The sequence below is a fragment of the Triticum dicoccoides genome, chromosome 1A (genome assembly GCF_002162155.2).
Source record: "Triticum dicoccoides isolate Atlit2015 ecotype Zavitan chromosome 1A, WEW_v2.0, whole genome shotgun sequence".
NCBI lineage: Eukaryota > Viridiplantae > Streptophyta > Magnoliopsida > Poales > Poaceae > Triticum > Triticum dicoccoides.
Window position 1 is genome coordinate 509,477,170 of NC_041380.1, and position 24,574 is coordinate 509,501,743.

Genomic DNA, 24,574 nt, shown 5'->3' on the forward strand with positions numbered 1-24,574 from the left:
TCAGGTTGATCACTCCTAAACCTCCGCATTTCTTAGGCTTGCAAACCATATCGCAGGCCGCTAGTGAGTTACATTTGTCTCCTTGTTCGGTTTTTTTGTCCTGAGGCAACGTCGTCTGATTTTGTCGAGCATTTCAAGAATCTTGGGTGGGATTTTCAGAGTGCACATGTAAAGATCAAAAATGACGTGACCATAGCGTTCATCCAGGAGAGTTTACCACCATAGTGCTCAATGGTTGGGGTGAGGCGGTGCTCCGCACGACAAACCATGGGCATGGGATCTTGGACGGAGGGTTTAGATCTCCCAAGTGGTAAACCCAAATAGGTAAAAGGCATATGTCCCATCGAGCAGCCAAAGATGTTAGCCAGAGAGGTGGACTCCGTTTCATCCAAGTTGATAGGTATTAAAGTGGATTTTTGGAAGTTAATCTTGAGCCCAATCAAGGAAGCATAATCTGTGAGGATTTCTTTGATAAGCGAGACTTGGCGAGGGCAGGCAGGTAGGACCAAAATGGTATCGTCAACGTATTGGATAACTGGATAGTCAATCATCCCTACACATGGAAAGGGCAGGTCAATTTTACCTTGTCTGAAAGCATCATTAATAGCAGCCTGAAGAAGATCAACGGCAATGAGAAAAATAAGAGGGGAGAGCGGGTCTCCTTGGCGTACTCCACTGCGACAGTGAAATTTCCTCCCCGACACTCCGTTGAGCAGCACCTAAGAGCACCCCGAGGAGAAAATTGATTTGATCCAGGAAAGCCACTTTTCATCGAAGCCCATATGGCGCATTATTGTAATCATAGCATCATGGTTAATGGTGTCAAACGCCTTGGCAAAGTCTAGATTGCGAAGAATGATTTTCTTTTTTGACATGTGGCACTAATGAATGTTTTGAAACGAACATGCCAGGAAGTCTTGTATGGTACAGCCTTTGATGAAGCCGTATTGGTTACGGTGGACCAGACGCAAGATGGCACGTTGGAGGCGGTTGGCTAGCAGTTTAGTAATCAGTTTGAGACAACAGTTAAGCAGTGTGATCGAGTGGTAGTCATTGACTGTCTCTGGCGAGGAAACCTTAGGAATAAGTGTGATTAAGCCATCATTGATGGTAGTGAGATCAAGTGTGCCCTCATGGAATTGTGAACAAAGGTTGTAGAAGTCAAATTTTATGATAGGCCAGCAAGCTTTGAGGAAAGCACCACTGAAACCATCCGGGCCTGGGGCTCTATCAACATGCATTTGTTTAACCACACCATCAATCTCTTCATGAGTGAAAGGATCTGTGAGATGATCAAGGCATGTAGGTCTTTGCATGATCGAAGGAGATCAAGTCGCATATCAGAGGTGGACGTCGAGCCTAGCCTTTGTCTATAGGTGTGAAACAAGAGAGCCTCTTTCGCAGGGTGGTCTTCAATTTGGTTTCCATCTTCATTCCGAAAGTAGGCGATACTATTTTTACGGTAGCCCTCGGGGGCCACAACTTGAAAGAATTTGGTGTTTTCGTCACCAAATTTTATCCAGCGAATTGTGCAATGCTTTTTCCAGTATTGGTTCTGATAATGCAGTAGACAAAGCAAATGTTTCTTTAGAATTCAGCGAAAGTTGGCCTCAGGAACAATCAGAACCCGTTTATTCTCCAGTTCATCCAAATCGGCTAGGGTTTTATTACAGTTCTCAATAGCAATGGAGAGACGAGAGATGTTTTTGCTTGAATTTTTTAACGCGTGTCGAAGCGCTTTGAATTTGTGGCAAAGAGTAGTAGCAGCATTCATAGAATGGACAGGTTTGGACCACACCTCCCTTACTGGATCCATGAACCCCGGGTGTAGTATCCAAAAGGGTTCAAAGTGAAATAGTTTGCTTCTAGGAATCTTAATTTCAATGGAGATAATGCATGGGATATGATCAGAGACCAGCTTACCGAGTGGTTTAACAAGCGTCTTGGGGTATATATTTGTCTAGTGCAAAGAGGTAACGAACCAGTCAAGTTGTTCTAACAAAGGGTCTTGTTGCATGATACGTCTCCGTCGTATCTACTTTTCCAAACACTTTTGCCCTTGTTTTGGACTCTAACTTGTATGATTTGAATGGAACTAAACCGGACTGACGCTGTTTTCAGTAGAATTACCATGGTGTTGTTTTATGTGCAGAAAACAAATATTCTCGGAATGACCTGAAATTTCACGGAACATCTTAGAAAAAACAATGAAAAATCCTCGCCAAAGATGAAGACCAAGGGGCCCACACCCTTCTCACGAGGGTGGGGGCGCCCCCCTAGGGCGCGCCCCCTACCTCGTGGTCCCCTGGAACCCTTCGACGCCAACTCCAACTCTATATATTTTCTTTCGGAGAGAAAAAAATAAGAGAGAAGAAATCATCATGTTTTACGATATGGAGCCGCTGCCAAGCCCTAAAACCTCTCGGGAGGGTTGATCTGGAGTCCGTTCGGGGCTCCGGAGATGGGGATTCGTCGCCGTCATCATCATCACCCATCCTCCATCACCAATTTCATGATGCTCACCGCCGTGTGTGAGTAATTGCATCATAGGCATGCTGGACGGTGATGGGTTGGATGAGATTTATCATGTAATCGAGTTAGTTTTGTTAGGGTTTGATCCCTAGTATCCATTATGTTCTGAGATTGATGTTGCTATGACTTTGCTATGCTTAATGCTTGTCACTAGGGCCCGAGTGCCATGATTTCAGATCTGGACCTATTATGTTTTCATGAATATATGTGAGTTCTTGATCCTATCTCGCAAGTCTATAGTCACCTACTATGTGTTATGATCCGGCAACCCCGAAGTGAGAATAATCGGGTCCACTCCTGGTGATGACCATAGTTTGAGGAGTTCATGTATTCACTATGTGCTAATGCTTTGTTTCGGTTCTCTATTAAAAGGAGGCCTTAATATCCCTTAGTTTCCAATAGGACCCCGCTGCCACGGGAGGGTAGGACAAAAGATGTCATGCAAGTTCTTTTCCATAAGCACGTATGACTATATACGGAATACATGCCTACATTACATTGATGAATTGGAGCTAGTTTTGTGTCACCCTATGTTATGACTGTTACATGATGAACCGCATCCGGCATAATTATCCATCACTGATCTGGTGCCTATGAGTTTTCCATATACTGGTTTACGCTTATTTACTTTTCCGCTGCTACTGTTACAATCACTACAAAATACCAAAAACATTACTTTTGCTGTCTTTACTTTTGTTGTCGCTACCACCACTATCATATTACTTTGCTATTGAACACTTTGCTGCAGATACTAAGTTTCCAGGTGTGGTTGAATTGACAACTCAGCTGCTAATACTTGAGAATATTCTTTGGCTCCCCTTGTGTCGAATCAATAAATTTGGGTTGAATACTCTACCCTCGAAAGTTGTTGCGATCCCCTATACTTGTGGGTTATCAAGACTAATTTCTGGCGCCGTTGCCAGGGAGCATAGCTCTATTCTTTGAGTCACTTGGGATTTATATTTGCTGGACACTATGAAGAACTTGAGAGATCCAAAAACCAAGATCTGTCCCTCAACTACGAGGGGTGGGGGGGGGGTAAGGAACTGCCATCTAGCTCTGCACTTGATTCACCTTCTGTTATGAGTAAGTTTGCGACACCTACACCTGCTTCTGCTATTCGTTCTGATATGTCGCATGTTATTGATGATGCCACTTCTGCTATGCATGATACTTATGATGAAACTGCTTCTATGCCTGATACTAATGTGCCCCTTAGTGAATATCTTGATGAACAAATTGCTAGGGCTAGAGAAAAAGAATTATTGAATCTGAATACGATGATGATAGTGATGATGAAAATATGCCTGTTATTCCTGAGGGCTATCTTTTTGATATGGAATCTTCTGCCGCTATTTTAGCTTGCAAAGATAGATATGAGCTTAAGAGGTTATTAATTAAACGGAACAAAGAATCACTTAGAGATAAAATGAGACCCGACCCTGCTTTTGCTCCTTCACCTATATGTGTTCCTGATAAAGATTATGAATTCTCTGTTGATCCTGATATAATTACTTTGGTTGAATCTGATCCGTTTTATGGCTATGAATCTGAAACTGTTGTGGCACATCTTACTAAGTTAAATGATATAGATGCCCTGTTTACTAATGATGAGAGATCGCGTTACTTTTATATACTCAAAATATTTCCGTTCTCATTAAAGGGTGATGCTAAGATATGGTTTAATTCTCTTGATCCTAGTTGTGTGCGTAGTCCCTAGGATATGATTTATTACTTCTCTGCTAAATATTTCCCTGCTCATAAGAAACAAGCTGCTTTGAGGGAAATATACAATTTCGTGCAAATTAAAGAAGAGAGTCTCCCACAAGCTTGGGGGAGGCTTCTCAAGCTACTTAATGCTTTGCCTGATCATCCTCTTAAGAATCCTGAAATACTTGATATCTTTTATAATGGACTAACCGATGCTTCCAGAAATTACCTGGATAGTTGTGCTGGTTCTCTTTTCAGGGAAAGAACACCGGATGAAGCTGGAATTCTATTGAATAATATGTTGACAAATGAAAATAATTGGGCACCTCCTGAGCCAGCTCCTGAGCCATCTCCTGCTCCAATTACTGAGCCTATTCCTAAACCAACTCCGAAGAAGAGAGGTGTTTTATTCCTCAGTCCCGAAGATATGCAAGAGGCAAAGAAATCTATTAAAGAAAAATGTATTAAAGCCAAAGACGTTAAGAATTTTCCACCTATTGAAGAAATACATGGTCTTAATATACCGCCTGTTGAAGAAACATATGAACTTAATTATTTATTTACAGAAGAACCTCCTGATCCCGATATCCTGACACAAGTAGTAAAGGTAAATTCTCTCTATAGATTTGATGAAGGTGATATCCCTCACTATAAGCCTGCTAGGCAATGCTTTCATGAGTTTGATAATTTTATTGTCAAACAAGAAAATTTCAATGCTTATTTTGGTAGACAATTGAAATATGATTCTGATATGCTTAAATACTTGGGTGATTACATGGCTAATATTAAAGGTGAACTTAAAATTGTTAGAAAACATGCTTCTATGGTTACCACTCAAGTAGAACAAGTACTTAAGGCTCAAAAAGAAGTGCTTGATGAGATGAATAGTAAGAAAAATGATTACGCTGTTAGAGTGGCTACTAGAACTGGTAGAATGACTCAGGAACCTTTGTATCCTGAAGGCCACCCTAAGAGAATCGAGCAAGATTCTCAAAGAAATAATATTGATGTTCCTAGTTCTTCTAAAAAGAAGAAGAAGAAAAATGATAGAACTGTGCAAACTTCTAGTGAACCTATTGCTGAACCACCTGATAATCCAAATGATATTTCTATGTCTGATGCTGAAATAGAATCTGGTAATGAACATGAACCAAGTAAAAATATTAATGATGATGTTCATGATGATGCTCAACCTAGTAATGATAATGATGTAGAAATTGAACCTGCTGTTGATCTTGATAACCCACAATCAAAGAATCAACGTTATGATAAAAGAGACTTTGTTGCTAGGAAACATGGTAAAGAAAGGGAACCATGGGTTCAGAAACCCATGCCTTTTCCTCCAAAACCATCCAAGAAAAAGGATGATGATGATTTTGAGCGCTTTGCTGAAATGATTAGGCCTATCTTTTTGCGTATGAGATTAACTGGTGTGCTCAAAACAAATCCTTATGTTAAATATATGAAGGATATCATTACTAATAAAAGAAAGATACCGGAAGCTGAAATTTCCACCATGCTTGCTAATTATACTTTTAAGGGTGGAATACCAAAGAAACTTGGAGACCCCGGAGTACCTACTATACCTTGCTCCATTAAAAAGAATTATATTAAAACTGCTTTTTGTGATCTTGGAGCCGGTGTTAGTGTTATGCCTCTCTCTTTATATCGTAGACTTGACTTGAATAAGTTGACACCTACTGAAATATCTTTGCAAATGGATGATAAATCAACCGCTATACCTGTCGGTATTTGTGAGGATGTGCCTGTTGTGGTTGCAAAGGTTACTATTTTAACGGACTTTGTTATTCTTGATATTCCCGAGGATGATAGTATGTCTATTATTCTTGGAAGACCTTTTCTTAATACTGTAGGGGCTGTTATTGATTGCAACAAAGGCAATGTCACTTTTCATGTTAATGGTAATGAGCATACGGTACTCTTTCTGAGGAAACAACCTCAAGTTCACAGTATCAACTCTATTGGAAAAATTCCATCGATTATTTTTGGAGGTTTTGAATTTCCTCTTCCTACTGTCAAGAAGAAATATGATATTCTTATTATTGGGGATGTGCATATCGCCGTTGAGGTAACTTAGTGTTATTCGAAATTTCTCCGGTTTCATGATTATCGAAATGAGTTTGTTAACAAGACTTGATCAACCTTGTTAGTGGATTCTTTTTTATGAGCATGAGATGGATGAAACTAGAAGCACAAACTTTTGTACCCCACTTTTACTTTCTGTTATTTATATTAAATAAAGTAAAAATAGTATTTTCAGTCTGTTTCCTGACTTATCGGTGCAATATAAAAATATCCCGAAAATAAAAGTCCTTAGAATGCCATGCCAATTTAATATGATTTTTTCGGAAATATTTGAGGATTTACTGTGCAAAAATTACCACGAGAGGAGCTGCCACCTGGCCACGAGGGTGGTGGGCGCCCCCCCTAGGCCGCGCCCCCCTGCCTCATGGGCCCACGGTGGCCCTCCTCCACTTATCCCAACACCCATCTTCTTCCTCTGTCTCACAAAAACCCGTAAAACCAACTCAAGCACGAGTTCCGGCCACTTTTGCTGTGATTTTCGATCTCCTTGCTCAAAGCACCTCCGGAAAACTGCTTGGGGAGATTGTTCCTTGGTATGTGACTCCTCCATTGGTCCAATTAGTTTTTGTTCTAGTGCGTTATTCCTTGCAAATTTGTGCTGCATAGGTGACCATGTTCTTGACCTTGCATGTCAAATTTATATGGTTCCAAGTAGTTCTAATGCTTGATTTAGGCTCTAGGCACTAGTAGGAGTAGTTGCTATCAATATTATTGAAGTTGGTTCATTTTTGTTTGAAGTTACTAAAAATTTCAGATTGTTTCAGAAAAATAATGAGGAGATTTTTGAGGGGCTCGTCGAGCCAAAGCTCAAAGGAAAAGGCACCGAAGCCTAAATATAATTTGCCGCGCACCGCGGAGATTCGGGCGTGTGAATGGCCTTCTGAAGATTTCTTGAGAGCAGCCGGTATCTATGAAGATTTTCATGAATTGGCTCACAATGCAGGCCTCACCGCTTTCCTCCATGACCAATGCAATCAGTATCTCTTACTCACAAATACTTCTGTGCAAAACTTTCATTTTCATTCTAGGAACTCGCCACCTACGGTGGAGTTTCATTTATATGATGAGCATAAGGAGATGTCACTTTATGATTTCTGTTGGATTTGATTAATCCCTTTTGAGGGCAAGACAGAAGAACCACATCATGATGATGTGGCTGGATTTATTGATACTATCACTTTAGGAGAAACTAGAAAGCTTTCTGATGCATGATTCACTAGCATACATTTTCCTGTTTTACGCTACTTTGCATTATTTGCTAGTCGTTGTTTAATTGGATGTGGAAACAGTGGAAACCTTAGTATCCCTGATATAATTATTTTACACCACAGTTTATACAGTGATACCACTTTTAGTATGGGCGGTATTATTGCTAGATGGTTAAGTATGAACTGTACTAAGGGTCCCATCTTTGGAGGCATCTATGCGCCTAGCTGCACATTTTAACATACCTATTAGGCATGCTGAGAAGGAAGAAAAGGTGCTGCCCCGTGTTTATCTAGATCATAAAAGTATGGTGGCACATGATTTTATTGTTAAGAATAGGGCAGGAGAGCTTAAGTATCAATTGTTCTTTAACAAACATCATCCTGAGACTATTATCCTGCCTGCTCCTTCTTTGTTTAATTTTGTAGGACCCTACCTCGTTACGTGGGCTGCCGTCCAAGCTTACAAGAATCCTGCACCATCCCCGGAATAGGAACCACAAGATGAGCCTCCACGACAATCTGTTTATTCTTGGGATCCAGAGATGACTGTCAGCCAGTGGCAGTCAGAGTCTTCTTCTTCATCACAGTATGATCCCAACTATTCCTCCTCAACACAGTACGACCCCAACAACTATTATTATGGATATCCGCCAGGCCAGCCGTGGCCATAGACCAACTTAGGACAAAAGCCTAAGCTTGGGGGAGTACGTATTTCTCACCGACATTACATTTATGTTCACACACACTCATTGCTAGATGTCGGTGCTCATACTTTTTCACTGTAATATCCATGCTAGTTTATGTTCTTTTTCCTGCTTTCTTCTTGTGTGTCTGTTAAACCTTAAGAAAAACCAAAAAAATAGTATTAGTTTATGTAGTAGTAATAATTAAAAAGAAAACCCAAAAATATTTCCCGTTCTTCTTTTGCTTGTTGGGAGCTTTCCCGTGTAAATATTTTTATTTCTTTTCTTTTATTTGGGGGTGAGGGAGTCCTGGATTAGGGGGTGTCCGGATGGCCGGACTATACCTTCAGCCGGACTCCTGGACTATGAAGATACAAGATTGAAGACTTCGTCCCATGTCCAGAAGGGACTTTCCTTGGCGTGGAAGGCAAGCTTGGCTATACGGATATATAGATCTCCTACCATTGTAACTGACTTTGTGTAACCCTAACCCTCTCCGGTGTCTATATAAACCGGAGGGTTTTAGTCCGTAGGACAACATACAGAACAACAATCATACCATAGGCTAGCTTCTAGGGTTTAGCCTCTCCGATCTCGTGGTAGATCTACTCTTGTACTACCCATATCATCAATATTAATCAAGCAGGACATAGGGTTTTACCTCCATCAAGAGGGCCCGAACCTGGGTAAAACTTCGTGTCCCTTGCCTCCTGTTACCATCCGGCCTAGACGCATAGTTCGGGACCCCCTACCCGAGATCCGCCGGTTTTGACACCGACATTGGTGCTTTCATTGAGAGTTCCTCTGTGTCGTCGCCGTTAGGCTTGATGGCTCCTACGATCATCAATAGCGATGCAGTCCAGGGTGAGACCTTCCTCCCCGGACAGATCTTCGTCTTTGGCGGCTTCGCATTGCGGGCCAATTCACTTGGCCATCTGGAGCAGATCGAAAGCTATGCCCCTGGCCGTCAAGTCAGATTTGGAAGTTTAAACTACACGACTGACATTCACGGGGACTTGATCTTCGACGGATTCGAGCCACTGCCGAGCGCGCTGCACTGTCACGATGAGCATGATCTAGCTCTGCCGCCAAACAGTGCCCTGGAGGCCGCACCCGCATTGGCTTCGACCCTTAATTCGGAGCCAACTGCGCCGATCGAGGATGGGTGGTTGGACGTCGCCTTGGGGGCTGTGATCCCAACGGCGATCAAGCCGAACACTAGCCCCGCACTCCACGAGACTCGTGACTCCAAGGAGCCGGACTCCTCTCCGGACTCCGAACCCTCCGAGCCCCTGCCAATCAAATCCGATTGGGCACCGATCATGGAGTTTACTGCCGCGGACATCTTTCAGCACTCGCCTTTCGGCGATATTTTGAAGACACTAAAGTCTCTCTCTTTATCAGGAGAGCCCTGGCCGGACTACGGTCAGCAAGGTTGGGATACAGACGATGAAGAAATTCAAAGCCCACCCACCACCCACTTTGTAGCCACTATCGACGATTTAACCGACATGCTCGACTTCGACTCCGAAGACATCGACGATATGGACGCCGATGCAGGAGACGATGAAGAACCAACGCCTATTGGGCCCTGGAAAGCCACCTCGTCATATGACATATACATGGTGGACACCCCAAAAGAAGGAGATGGCGATGGAACAGCGGAGGATGACCCCTCCAAGAAACAGCCTAAGCGCCGGCGTCAGCGATGCCGCTCAAAATCCCGCCAAAACAAATACAGTGATTCCAGCACGGGAGATAATAATACTCCGGAGAGTGCCAAAGAAAACCCCCTCCAGCAAGATTCAACACAGGAGGATGGAGAAGCCAGCCCTCATGAGAGAGCGGCACACAGAGAGGTCGAGGACGATAATTATATGCCTCCCTCCGAAGACGAGGCAAGACTCGATGACGACGAATTCGTCGTGCCAGAGGATCCCATCGAGCAAGAGCGTTTTCAAAGCAGGCTTATGGCCACGGCAAGAAGCCTCAAGAAAAAATAGCAACAGCTTAGAGATGATCAAGATTTGCTAGTCAACAGATGGATTGAAGTCCTTGCGGCCGAAGAGCATAAACTCGAACGCCCCTCCAAGAGCTACCCAAAGCGCAGGTTGCTACCCCGATTAGAGGAGGAAGCACTTAAACCTACATCACCAGCACTTGATACGGCCGACTGGCCACCTCGTGGCCGCGACAGAGAGGCCTCTCGGCCCTCCACTCTAAGCCGCACCCCGTACCAAGGCATGGGAAAATGCGCCTGACCTGTGAGATATGTTGGAGGACAAGGCAAGGCAAACAAGATCGATCTACGGATCGCGTGGGCGTCCCACGACTCGAGACGGTAACCGTCACGCCGGACACAAATCCAGTAGGGCCGAACACAATAGACAAAGGTCATTGGAGCTACGTCATGATATAGCCCAGTACCGAGGCGCCGCACACCCACTATGCTTCACAGACGAAGTAATGGATCATCAAATCCCCGAGGGTTTCAAACCCATAAACATCGAATCATATGATGGCACAACAGATCCTGCGGTATGGATCGAGGATTATCTCCTTCATATCCACATGGCCCACGGCGATGATCTCCACGCCATCAAATACCTCCCACTCAAGCTTAAAGGACCAGCTCGTCATTGGCTTAATAGCTTGCCAGCAGGATCAATCAGTTGTTGGGAGGACCTGGAAGCCGCATTCCTTGACAATTTCCAGGGCACTTATGTGCGACTACCAGACGCCGATGACCTAAGCCACATAATTCAGCAGCCAGAGGAATCGGCCAGGCAATTCTGGACACGGTTCCTAACAAAGAAAAATCAAATAGTCAACTGTCCGGACGCAGAGGCCCTAGCAGCCTTCAAGCACAATATCCGTGACGAGTGGCTTGCCCGGCACCTTGGACAGGAAAAGCCGAAATCTATGGCAGCACTCACGACACTCATGACCCGCTTTTGCACGGGAGAAGACAGCTGGCTTTCTCGTAGCAACAATATGACCAAGAACCCTGGTAATTCGGATACTAGGGGCAGTAGTGGAAGGTCGCGTCGCAACAAGCAGAAGCGCCGCATTAACGGCGACAATGCTGAGGATACAGCAGTTAATGCCGGATTCAGAGGCTATAAATCTGGTCAGCGGAAAAAGCCATTAAAAAGAAATCCTAGGGGCCCATCCAGTTTGGACCGAATACTCGACCGCTTGTGCCAGATACATGGCACCTCGAAAAGCCGGCCAATCACACCAACAGGGATTGTTGGGTGTTCAAGCAGGCAGGCAAGTTAAATGCTGAGAATACTGACAAGGGGCTTCATAGTGATGACGACGAAGAGCCCCGGCCGCTGAACACCAGTGGACAGAAGGGTTTTCCCCCACAAGTGCGGACGGTGAACATGATATACGCAACCCACATCCCCAAGAGGGAGTGGAAGCGCGCGTTAAGGGACGTATACGCGGTAGAGCCAGTCGCCCCAAAGTTCAACCCATGGTCCTCCTGCCCGATCACCTTTGATCGAAGGGACCATCCCACTAGCACCCATCATGGAGGATTCGCCGCATTGGTTCTAAACCCAATTATTGACGGATTTCATCTCACTAGAGTCCTTATGGACGGCAGCAGCAGCCTGGACCTGCTTTACCAGGATACAGTGCGGAAAATGGGCATAGATCCCTCGAGGATTAAGCCCACCAAAACGACCTTTAAAGGCGTAATACTAGGTGTAGAGGCCAACTGTATAGGCTCAGTCACACTTGAAGTGGTCTTCGGATCTCCGGATAATTTCCGAAGCGAGGAGTTAATCTTTGACATAGTCCCATTCCGCAGTGGCTATCACGCACTGCTCGGGCGAACCGCATTCGCCAAGTTCAACGCGGTACCTCACTACGCATACCTTAAGCTCAAGATGCCAGGCCCTCGAGGAGTAATTACGGTCAATGGAAACACCGAACGCTCCCTCCGAACGGAGGAGCACACGGTGGCCCTTGCAGCGGAAGTACAAAACTACCTCTCCAGGCAGTTCTCCAGTCTGGCCATTAAACGTCCGGACACCGTCAAGCGCGCCCGGAGTAACCTACAACAAGAACGCCTGGCACGTTATGAGCAGGCGTAGCAATGCGGCCCCAACCCTAGCCCTCGCAAAAATGTGACGCCAGTGCTTCGCGTACATAACTACGCTCTAGAAATACCATGGGTACAGGGGGAGGGGCACCATCACGGCACGCCCGAAACACGGCTTAAACCGCAACAGGGGCTGCCGATTTTTTAATTTTCTCTTACTTTTAGGACTCCATTCTTCGGAAGGCTTGTTCGGCAGTTCAATTGCCGCACAAACGATGCAAGAACCAGGGAAGCAGACAAGCCATGCCGCATTACGGAACTCCCAGGTGGTCTCTATCACGAGCAGTATACCTGTTTCGCATACCATTCCGCAGCCTGCCCCTGGAACGGACATGTTAAATAGTCCAACCTTTTGCTTATCGCATTATTTGTATCGTTCTGCTTTGATCGCAGCCCTTTTTAATAAACAATGCATAGCTTTTGTCTATTTTTGCATTACTCTTTTTTTACAAATATATGTTCCTTAACGACATGTTGCACCCGTACACTTTGGTACGGCCAAAATACGCCAGGGGCTTTAGTACCCCTCAATATGGTGTGAGAAGTCCGAACACTTTAGCAAGTGTGGCACCCTGAACTTATAGCATTATATGCATCGGCTCCGAATCATGCCTTGGGTCAATAGTTGGGTTTGCTCGGCCCCTATGTTTTGGTGCCTTACATTCTGCTATGTTGGCTAAGGTAGCACTAGGAGAACTACTGCGATTGTGCCCTAGTTGAGCTGGGTGAGCACCTCAGTAGAGAAAGCTAAAACTGACTGTCATGATGAAGCGAGAGTTGGTTGCTGTTTGAGAGGTTTTTCGAGTCCCTAAAGACTTATGCCGCTTAGAGCGAGGAGTCGGCTCTGTCCGGCCAAGGCATGGATAGCGCCCTGAACTCGGTCTTCCGAATACCAGGCGCTTCGCCGAAATTTAAAATTATAGAATTCTCTAGCTAAGTGAGAGTGTTCATGCATTATAGTCCGATTGCCTTGTTCATTGTGCTGAGGGCCTCCCTCGAAGGACCCAAACATGGGAAAAAGAGCGCTCAGGCTTATCCCCGAACACCCCAGCACTAGCGGCACGTGGGCAGAAGCCGACGACTCGCCATCTCTCAGAATTGATAAACAACCGCATAGAAGGTAATATTTTAAATTCTAACAGCATTGCTTAGCGCATATGAACAAGTTTTCAGCGCACAGGACAAAACGAGCGAGTTTGACTCAAAAATTACATCCCTGGAACATTCATCCGCCATAAGGCAGGCACCCTTCAGAACATCCTTATAATAATTCTCGGGCTTGCGATGCTCTTTCCCCGGCAGTGGCCCGTCCTTCACAAGCTTCTCAGCATCCAGCTTGCTCCAGTGCACCTTAGCACGGGCAAGGGCCCTACGGGCACCTTCAATGCAGACGGACCGCTTGATGACTTCGAGCCTTGGACAGGCCCCCACCAACCGCTGCATCAACCCAAAATAGCTCCCATGCAGAGCCTCTCCAGGCCACAGCCGAACTATGAGGCCCTTCATGGCCTGTCCGGCCGCCTTGTGGAGCTCGACCAGTTGCTTCAGCTGGTCACTCAGGGGCACGGGGTGTCCGGCCTCAGCATACTGAGACCAGAACACTTTCTCTGTTGAGCTGCCCTCCTCGGCTCGATAGAATGCGGCAGCATCAGACACGCTACGGGGAAGATCTGCGAACGCTCCTGGAGAGCTCCGGATTCGGGTAAGTAACAAGTAACTCACGTTTATGTGTTTGCTTTGCATAAAGAATGCCTTACCCGCTGCTATCTTTTTCACCGCATCCAACTCCTGGAGGGTCTTCTGGGATTCAGCCTTGGCAGACTTGGCATTTTTAATAACCACCGCGAGCTCGGACGCTCGCGTCTTTGAGTCCAGCTCCAAACTCTCATGTTTTTTCATGAGAGCCTGGAAGCTGGGCCTCATACTTCTCCCGCTCAGTGCGCTCCGTGGCCGCCCTCTTCTCGGCCTCAAGCAGCGCTTGCTTAAGGGTCGCCACCTCAGACGTGGCCCCTACAATAGCCACGATAATCCTGTCATTTTTTACAATTGCACCTTTTTTATATATATTTAAACAAGGTATTTCTTACCTTCCTTGTCCTCGAGCTGCTTCTTGGCACGCTCGAGCTCTAGCTCGGACTGCTCAAGGTTCTGCTTTAGCGTGTCCACTTCCGCAGTCAGTGCGGCGGACGCTAGCAGAGAAGCCTGCATACGCATATTGACTCCTTTTTGTTAGACTCCTGCAAATTTTATTTGATCCTCTATTCAGCTTTTCTTCCCGACCACCAAACAGAGCATCAAGGGCTACTGTCTATGCGGTAATATTATTTACACATTCTTTACTTACCTCAAAGCCTGTTAAAAGGCTAGCACAAGCTTTAGTCAGTCCACTTTTGGCGGACTGAAACATCTGGACCACCGCACTCATAATGGTGTGGTGCTCCTCGTCGATGGAGGCGCCTTTGAGCACCTCCAACAGATTGTCCGGCGCCTCCAGTTGGACGGGGGTCACCGGCACGGTGGGCTTGCTCCTCTTGGAAGGAGGTCGCCCGCCGGACTCTGGAACCTTTGAAGGTTCCGGAGCGGTGTCCGGCCTAGAGCCAGACTTGGAGCCCTGGGGGGTTTTATCCCCTTTACTCCTGGAGTCCGGGAGGTTGCCTTGCGGCGCCTCCAGGACCACCTCCTCCTGGCTTGGAACCTGTTGGGACAACACTTCGGCGTCGTCCGTAGGGCGGGGGGAGGTAGCCGCTGGAAGCGAATTCACATCCGACAAGTCCAGTGAACCGCTCGACGATGCGTCGAGCCGGTCTTTGGGTGGGTTGCATAATCATATTCGACATAAGGGAAAGTTGTGCAATAAAGGAATACTATGAATTACTCTGGTATCCGGATACTTACGATTTCGCCAGGGGCTTGGCCCTAAGCGGCCACTCCTCTCCGCCGTCGTCGGCGTCGGTGGAGTAGTCCGGAGGAAGGGTTTTCCCCTTCTTGGACCCTTCGGCCTCCCCAGTGAGGGCGGCCTTCCTTTTCTTCTCTCCTCCCGCTGGAGGGGGAGAGGTCTCTTCTTCCTCCTTCTCGTCTTCACGGGAGGAATGCGCCTTGGAGCCGTCGGATGATGAACCCGACACCTCCTGGCGCCGGGCACTTTTTCGAGTCCCCGTGGCCTTTTTCATGGCCTTCTTCTCCCGCACCACATAGGGTGCCGAAACCAGCAGCTTCGCCAAGCGGGCATCGGCTGGGTCTTCGGGCAAAGGAGCCGGACAGTCGATCTGTCCAGACTTCGCCTGCCAATCCTGTCAAAGGTAAGGGAACTTAGATCCCGCATAGAGTTAAACGATGAAAAACTAATACCCTGTAAAAGGTACAAACAACTTACCGCGCTAGCGTGACGCTGCGTGCTGAATCCGCGATCCTCAGTAGCGGATGCGGGAGCCTCGGCGCCCTTGAAAAGCACCTTCCAGGCATCTTCGTACATCGTGTCAAAGAGCCTGCTCAGAGTTCGGTGCTGCGTCGGGTTGAACTCCCACAGATTGAAGGCCCGTTGTTGACACGAGAGGATCCGACGGATGAGCATAACCTGGACTACGTTGACAAGTTTGAGCTGCTTGCTCACTAGGGTTTGGATGCATGTTTGCAGTTCAGTCACCTCTTCTTTGCTGCCCCACGACAGGCTCGTCTCTTTCCAGGACGTGAGCCGCGTTGGGGATCCAGACCGGAACTTGGGGGCTGCGACCCACTCAGGGTCGCGTGGCTCGGTAATGTAAAACCACCCCGATTGCCACCCCTTCAGGGTCTCCACAAAGGAGCCCTCGAGCCATAAGACGTTGGGCATCTTGCCCACCATGGCGCCTCCGCACTCTGCCTGGTTGCCGCGCACCACCTTCGGCTTGACATTGAAAGTCTTGAGCCATAGGCCGAAATGGGGGCGGATGCGGAGGAAAGCCTCGCACACGACGATAAACACCGAGATGTTGAGGATGAAGTTGGGGGCCAGATCATGGAAATCCAGGCCGTAGTAGAACATGAGTCCTCGGACGAATGGGTGGATAGGAAAGCCCAGTCCATGGAGGAAGTGGGGAAGGAACACTACCCTCTCATGGGGCCTTGGGGTGGGGAGAAGCTGCCCCTCTTCAGGAAGCCGGTACACGATGTCGTTAGACAAGTATCCGGCCTTCCTCAGTTTTTTGATATGTTCCTCCGTGACGGAGGAGACCATCCAGTTGCCTCCCGCTCCGGACATGGCTGGAAAAGGTTGAGGTGGGGAGTGCGGACTTGGGCGCTGGAGCTCGAGTGTGCGAAAATGGATAGGCAAAGGAGGAAGAAGGCGTAGGTGGAAAGGTGGATCCTTATCCCCTTATATGGGTCGACGCAACTGCGTGTCCCCACCAGCCTGGTAAAACTCGCTTATCTCCAAGCGCCATAATCAATGGCACGGTTGGGTTACCCACGCCCGTATTGATGAGAATCCCGGAATAAGGGGACACGATCTCTGCTTCGACGAGACGTGCCAAGGAAACCGCCTCGCATGCCACGCTGAGGTGGGACAATAAAATGATTCGAATAAAGGCTTGGCCGTGGTGCGATGTCACACTACGAAATACGTCAGCAGATTAGATTTGTGTAAATATTATTCTCTCTATGGCAACATGTGGAAACTTATTTTGCAGAGACGGACACTATCTTTGTGTTCAAAATCTTCTATGAAGTACTTGGAGGAGGAACCCGCCTTGCAATTCCGCAGACAATCTGTGCGCCAGACTCGTCGTCATTGAAGCCTGGTTCAGGGGCTACTGAGGGAGTCCTAGATTAGGGGGTGTCCGGATGGCCGGACTATACCTTCAGCCGGACTCCTGGACTATGAAGATACAAGATTGAAGACTTCGTCCCGTGTCCGGAAGGGACTTTCTTGGCGTGGAAGGCAAGCTTGGCGATACGGATATAGATCTCCTACCATTGTAACCGACTTTATGTAACCCTAACCCTCTCAGGTGTCTATATAAACCGTAGGGTTTTTGTCCGTAGGACAACATATAGAACAACAATCATACCATAGGCTAGCTTCTAGGGTTTAGCCTCTCCGATCTCGTGGTAGATCTACTCTTGTACTACCCATAACATCAATATTAATCAAGCAGGACGTAGGGTTTTACCTCCATCAAGAGGGCCCGAACCTGGGTAAAACTTTGTGTCCCTTGCCTCCTGTTACCATCTGGCCTAGATGCACAGTTTGGGACCCCCTACCGGAGATCCACCGGTTTTGACACCGACAGGGGGTCGGTAGGAGAAGACCATAATTAAATTGTTGAAGTGGCTCTTATATGCATTATTGTTGATTTAACCAAGAGCCCATATTGCCTTGTCTTCTCCTGTTTATTGAATGCTCACAGATTCCAGCTTAGTCCAATGCATGTGCACTCTTATTATTATTCACACCTTTCGATCGTGCAAGTGAAAGGCAATTATGATGATATATGATGGACTGACTGAGATGAGAAAAGCTAGTATGAACTCGACCTCTTTTGTTTTTGTAAATATAATGAGCCCGTCGTTCCTGATTAGCTTATTATGAATAAACATGTTTGCAATGACAATTAGAGATCATAGTTGCTTGTGCCATGCTTGATTAGCTATGAGTTATAATGGTTTACCTTGTGTGCCAACATGCTATTGAGATGATTATGATGTGGTATGATGGGGTGGTATCCTCCTTTGAATGATTTAAGTGACTTGACTTGGCACATGTTCACGCATGTAGTTGAAACAAATCAACATAGCCTTCATGATATTTATGTTCATGGTGGATTATATCCTACTCATGCTTGCATCATGTTTATTAATTTTAATGCATGTACATGGCTGTTGTCGCTCTCTAGTTGGTCAATTCCTAGTCTTTTGCTAGCCTTCACTTGTACTAAGCGGGAATACTGCTTGTGCATCCAATCCCTTAAACCCCAAAGTTATTCCAGATGAGTCCACTATACCTTCCTATATGCGGTATCTACCTGCCATTCCAAGTAAATTTGTATGTGCCAAACTCTAAACCTTCAAATAAACATTCTATTTTGTATGCTCGAATAGCTCATGTATCAACAAAGGTTGTCCTTATCTTCCGTGTTAGGCGTGTTATTCTCAAGAGGAGTGGACTCCGCTCCTCACTCACGAGAAAATGGCTAGTCACCGGGATGCCCAGTCCCATGCTTTATGCAAACTAAATCAAAATTAATCGCAAACAAAACTCCCCCTGGGACCTGATGTATGTTGGAGGCACTCGTTGATTCGAGCAAGCCATGGATTGATGCTTGTTGGCGGAGGGGGAGTATAAACTTTACCATTCTATTTGGGAACCGCCTATAATGTGTTTAGCATGGAAGATATCGCCATCTCTTAGTTGTTACGTTGACAATGGAAGTATACCGCTCAAAATACGATTTATCTCTATTGCAAAACCGAGCTCTGGCACGTCTACAAATCCCTGCTTCCCTTTGCGAAGGGCCTATCCATTTACTTTTATGTTGAGTCATCACCCTCTTATTAAAAAGCACTAGCTGGAGAGCACAGCCGTCATTTGCATTCATCACTGTTAATTTATATTGGGTATGACTATGATTGGATCTCTTTTACCATGAATTACAATGTCTAGTCAGTCCTTGATCTTTAAAGGTGCTCTGCATTTATGTTTTGCGGTCTCAGAAAGGGCTAGCGAGATACCATCTTGTTATATCATATTATGATTGTTTTGAGAAAGTGTTGTCATCCGAGATTTATTATTATGACTTGCTAGTTGATTATGATATTTATATGAGTAATCATGAGACCTGAGAATTATTGCAAATGTGGTTAGTTATGATCTATGCTGAGAACTTGAATGGTGGCTTGACATAGTTACAACAACAAGAGCAAACAGAGTTTGTAAAAGTTTTTCTTTCTTTCTTTCAGTTTGCAACTGAATTGCTTGAGGACAAGCAAGGGTTTAAGCTTGGGGGAGTTGATACGTCTCCGTCGTATCTACTTTTCCAAACACTTTTGCCCTTGTTTTGGACTCTAACTTGTATGATTTGAATGGAACTAACCCGGACTAACGCTGTTTTCAGCAGAATTACCATGGTGTAGTTTTATGTGCAGAAAACAAATATTCTCGGAATGACCTGAAACTTCACGGAACATCTTAGAAAAAACAATAAAAAATCCTCGCCAAAGATGAAGACCAGGGGGCCCACACCCTTCTCACGAGGGTGGGGACACCCCCCTAGGGCGCACCCCTACCTCGTGGGCCCCCTGGAAACCCTCCGACGCCAACTCCAACTCTATATATTTGCTTTTCGAGAGAAAAAATAAGAGAGAAGAAATCATCGTGTTTTACGATATGGAGCCGCTGCCAAGCCCTAAAACCTCTCGGGAGGGCTGATCTGGAGTCCGTTCGGGGCTCCGGAGAGGGGGATTCGTCGTCATCGTCATCATCAACCATCCTCCATCACCAATTTCATGATGCTCACCGCCGTGAGTGAGTAATTGCATCGTAGGCTTGCTGGACGGTGATGGGTTGGATGAGATTTATCATGTAATCGAGTTAGTTTTGTTAGAGTTTGATCCCTAGTATCCATTATGTTCTGAGATTGATGTTGCTATGACTTTGCTATGCTTAATGCTTGTCACTAGGGCCCGAGTGCCATGATTTCAGATCTGAACCTATTGTGTTTTCATGAATATATGTGAGTTCTTGATCCTATCTTACAAGTCTATAGTCACCTACTATGTGTTATGATCCGGCAACCCCGAAGTGACAATAATCGGGACCACTCCCGGTGATGACCATAGTTTGAGGAGTTCATGTATTCACTATGTGCTAATGCTTTGTTCCAGTTCTCTATTAAAAGGAGGCCTTAATATCCCTTAGTTTCCAATAGGACCCCGCTGCCACGGGAGGGTAGGACAAAAGATGTCATGCAAGTTCTTTTCCATAAGCACGTATGACTATATACGGAATACATGCCTACATTACATTGATGAATTGGAGGTAGTTATGTGTCACCCTATGTTATGACTGTTACATGATGAACCGCATCCGGCATAATTATCCATCACTGATCCGGTGCCTACGAGTTTTCCATATACTGGTTTACGCTTATTTACTTTTCCGCTGCTACTGTTACAATCACTACAAAATACCAAAAACATTACTTTTGCTGTCTTTACTTTTGTTGCCGCTACCACCACTATTATATTACTTTGCTACTAAACACTTTGCTGCAGATACTAAGTTTCCAGGTGTGGTTGAATTGACAACTCAGCTGCTAATACTTGAGAATATTCTTTGGCTCCCCTTGTGTCGAATCAATAAATTTGGGTTGAATACTCTACCCTCGAAAGCTGTTGCGATCCCCTATACTTGTGGGTTATCACTGCATATTACTCCAGGTTAAGACCAGCCTTTAATGGGCTGTTCAATAAGCTTTTGTGAGCGAATAATATCATTGAACATGCTCATATCCGCTATACTACTGCCAGGTTTATTATGATTATCTAGGGCCCTGATGTAATTAAAGTCACCAAGAATCAGCCAGTCACTCGTGCTCGGGATATCAAGATCATACAACCAGTTGGTATATATAGCACGATCATCACCTGAACAAGGGTCGTAAATGTTTGCCAACGTCCAGGACTGTGAGCTCTGTGTGCTGACGAAATTAATAACCAAAGTGAACGATTCAGAGACCATGATCGTACACATAAACATAGCGCTTTTCCAAATTGTAACTAGACCGCCCAACGAACCACGAGAGGGAACATAAGCAAATTGCTCAAACTGATGCAGACAACAAGATTTCATAAATGCAAGATCAAAAGAAGTATTTTTAGTCTCTTGGAGACAGACGATGGAACAACCACTAGCCTTGATCACGTTGTTAATAGCTAGTTGTTTGTCATCAGAGTTTAAACCCCTAATATTCCACGAGAACACGTTCCAGGAACGCAAAAGCGGCATAAGAAAGAACCTGATCACGCAGAGTTGGGAGAAGCAGCCGCCTCCTCTTCGTTAGCAATTGCAATACCTACCCGGGAAGAATCTGCATCATTGGCTGGAGTGGCGAGGAGACCTTCAGAAGTGAGTTCCTCAGCAGGGAGAGCACAGCGATGCACACCAATGGCCTGAATGGTAGCAATGGAAGTTGACGGTGGGATTGCAGAGTCATCCCCCTCCCTGACAGCAGAAGAGGAAGCAACAGAGGGGATCACTCTAGGCTTGACTTTGAAGATCACCACCCGACTGTCAGAGGGAGGTGGCACACGGAAACCATTGTACTTGTTACCACGGTTGCTCCGGCGAACTTCTGTATTGGAAATTGGAGCTGGGGCCCTAGGGCGATGGCCACGGGTCACCAAAGGACCGGTGGGGGCTAGTGCTGAAGCCAGGCCCAGTCCTTCAGTAGGTCTCGAAGCAGATGAGGTCGGAGCAACCAACAGAGTGTCAGTAGAAGCTACCATATCATCAGCAGGAGTAGAGAGAAACGTAACCACAACATTGTTATTAGTGGGCAGATCAATAGCAGCAACCAAATCATCAACCACATGGTCAGCCACAACATAAGGGAATGGCTGATCAGAAGCAACGTCCACAGAGCGAGCAGGAGCTTGAGGTGCATCATCTTCATCAGACAATTCAGATATGATAACTGAAGGAGCAGAAGTGGCAGGAGCAGGCAACTGTGTAAAGTGTATACCTAATGAGGAGGAGTCCACACGCATAGAAACTGCAGCTGTGGCTTGATGCATGCCATAGCTGTGAGACCAGGGACCAATGGTAGCAATCAGAGGTCGTAAAGCATTGAACAAGAACATGTTAAGTTGCTGCCTGGGAATCGGTTCAGTAATGAGCAGTGACAGAAGATTATTTCCTTGAGCAGATAAAGCAAAATGAATCCCTTGATTGTGCAGAGTCGCATCGATATTGATATGGTCCTGGACAGGTGGCTGTTCCATCAGCAAATGTGGCCGGAGAGGTATCATAACCAGGGCAGACTCATCAGAACTGTTGTCATCAGAAACTGTGATGGAATCATTCCAGGCTTCAATTGGGCTGTCAGTGGTATTGTCTTCAGGCAATAGGCCGTGCTGAACTGTTAAACCTTGAGCAGCCAGCTAGACTTGAAAGTTAACCAGATGAGGTGGCATCTCAAGAAGAGGAGGAGTAGGGGGAGCACCCCAAGCACCCCATGCAGCGTTGGCTGCAGGCCCATTGTTACCATTGTTGGCAGCTGGCGGCGCAGCGTTCTGAACGAGCCAATTGTGAACCTGCTGCTGGAAAAGTTGCTCTACAGTCAGCCCAGGTCAAAACCGGGGGTGTGGGTTACCATCCTAAGGAGGTATTTCTTCACCGGCAGGAATCACTTTAGGGAACAATCCATTCCAGTCATTGGAGCGCAGGATGGTGACTTGAACCGTCCAGCAGTCCCGAGCCCCACCAAGTTGCGAGACCATGAAGCTTTTCGGAATCAGGCGCAGACGGATCACTCTGGCCTTAAGCAAAATGAAGCGCCTATCCTGCCTCGGATTATACCAAGAAACAAGAGAACCATAACCCCTCAGAGCCTTGGAGAGATAGTAGTCAGTTTGATAATCGTATGGGAAGCCAAAAAACATCAGCCAGACCTCAGGTCCAAACGAGGTGGTGCGCCTATTCAGAGCTTCATTGTGCGGAACAAATGTAACTAGCAAATCGTCATCCTCCAACTCAATAGGCATGTTCACAGTAGTACCCCTCATGAACGAGTCCACGAAGCCAAAAATCCCAATGCCAAAGGGGTGATCACTAACCTTAGTAGTAAAAAGTTGAGACTCGTGAAGAAGGCCGACGATGGTGTTGCAGATGGCAGCTCGCGATGCAGGGGGCATAGGCACTCGTCTCCGCAATGTCTAGGAAGTCATGATTGAGCGGTGGGGTTGGGCCAACCACCATCCCACTGCCCACAATGCGATCCACCGGTCCAGGCTCCACGGCAAACCCCTGTGGAAGGAAAGGAACGGGGTTGAGCGGGTAGTTCTCCATGGGAGGGGAGCAGAGGCGAGGCAGAGACTGAGGTTGAGGCTGTGATAGAGAGATGGAATGGCACCGAAGCGTTTGAGTATTCGAGGTGGAATTTGGAACATGAGGGGTAGATGAGGAAGGCTGCGTGGTCTTGGGGATCCATTACCATTTAGAGGCCCATTTCCTTTGGAGGCAGGAGCGCTCTCCGTGTCCATATCGACCGCAAGCAGCGCATCGGATGGTCTGCTTAGCAGGGCACTGTTTGGGGCATATAATGGAAGGAGCAGAGGATCCGGCAGGATGGACGGGGTTATTGAGCTCTGGGTTTAGACCATAAATAGGAATAGACTTTCCAAGCGCAGGGTAATTATGTGCCTTATGATCAGGTGCCGAGCAGTTAATGCATATGATGCGATTTCGGCACGCTAATTTTTGGTGACCCCATTGCAAACATTTAGAGCACAATGTCGCCCAATTATTAGATAAATTGCTAATTTCTTCCAAGGAATAGTGGGCTTGAGCCAAGTCCGCTTTGTGGTGGGCCATGAGCATAGGTGGCCAGGTGTCGTGGGCCGGGGCATATTTGAGGGCCGGAGATAAAAGACAACGAGACAAGGTTGGGTAAGGCACATTCAAAGGGCATTGAATGTGCCCGAAAGGAATGAAATTTGCCGATCATTTGTCCTCTAATTGAGCTTGAGCCAGAAAATGCTCCATTAATGCTAGCCGATCCATGTCGTCCGCAGGTTTCAAGCAGGAATCCGCCAATTGAGCGCCTCCCTTAGGAGGAGTAAATGAGCCAAATTGAATGAAAGAAGCCGGTCACTGCTCCTGGATAATCGTGTTCTTGATCATGGAAGATGAGGCCTCAGAGGCATGCTTGTTAGAAAAATGCATATGATCCAGAGAAACCAAATTGGATTTTTGTGAAACCACTCCTCGGGCAGGAGCATGGTCCGGATCCAAGGACAAGAACCTCAACGAAGATTTAAGTGCAATAGGTCGACGATTGGAAATGTCAGCCAGCTTAGCATCAGCATGCCAGTGTGAATCAAGAATGGGCGCTTTGGCAAATCTCCCGTTGAACAAGTGAAATGACACACAAAATCCGGCCAAATACGGTCTCGTAGTCTATAGATAAAATGTCCAACCGAATTACTTGCCATAGAGAACCGAAATGAATGAGAATTGAGTTGCACGA